Source organism: Chiloscyllium plagiosum, unplaced genomic scaffold (assembly GCF_037043375.1).
Source record: "Chiloscyllium plagiosum isolate Xiang-an unplaced genomic scaffold, Cpla_swu_hap1 HiC_scaffold_21, whole genome shotgun sequence".
NCBI classification, from domain to species: Eukaryota; Metazoa; Chordata; class Chondrichthyes; order Orectolobiformes; family Hemiscylliidae; genus Chiloscyllium; species Chiloscyllium plagiosum.
Genome location: NW_028270159.1, coordinates 97,982,834 through 97,983,610, shown reverse-complemented (window position 1 = coordinate 97,983,610; position 777 = coordinate 97,982,834). Strand labels below are relative to the sequence as shown.

Genomic DNA, 777 nt, shown 5'->3' with positions numbered 1-777 from the left:
CAGAGAAGGCTGAATAAGAAACCGATTAACGTGCTCATTTTATGAAGAGGATAGATATGTGTGACAGAGATAAGCCTGTATTGGGAAGGAACAGAGTAACATAAATGGAAGACAGGAGACAAGGAGGAGATTTAGGAAGAATACTTTCACCTAGAGAGTATTGATTATCTGGAAATCATTATCTGAACATGTGGTAAAGGTAAGTGTAATGAGAACGTTTCAGCAGTCTGTAGCCGAACACTTGATGAGCCAGAGCACGAGTGGATAAGGACCAGGTATCAGAAAGTGTGACGAGGACAGACAGGCGCGAGATGGGTGTCCTGAATGCAATGCGTCAAAGGCAAACTAGTGTGCTTAATGATTACGGCTGGCGCGGCTCTGTGGCGCAATGGAAAGCGCGTTGGACTTCTACATCTCTATTCAGAGTGTTATCCAAAGGTTGTGGGTTCGAATCCCATCAGAGTCGAGTTTGAATTGATGTTTTGCAAAGTGGTCAGACCAGACTCGGCTGCTTATCTGCAAAACCAGTAATAATCGTGCATAAACCTAACTGTCTCGAAACGGAACATTTTCCTCCCACAGATTTATGGGCGGCACGGTGGCACAGTGGTTAGCACTGCTGCTTCACAGCTCCAGAGACCCGGGTTCATTTCCCGCCTCAGGCGACTGACTGTGTGGAGTTTGCATGTTCTCCCCGTGTCTGCGTGGGTTTCCTCCGGGTGCTCCGGTTTCCTCCCACAGTCACAAAGATGTGCAGGTCAGGTGAATTGGCCATGC

At 47.7% G+C, this 777-nt stretch overlaps 1 non-coding gene across 1 annotated transcript; it reads left to right on the top strand.

The window, feature by feature from the left end:
* Window positions 1-374: 374 nt before the first annotated feature.
* trnar-ucu (transfer RNA arginine (anticodon UCU)) lies at window positions 375-466 on the top strand. The gene is given in 2 exon segments: window positions 375-411; window positions 431-466. It is a non-coding gene; the product is annotated as a tRNA-Arg (tRNA).
* The last annotated feature ends 311 nt before the right edge of the window (window positions 467-777 follow it).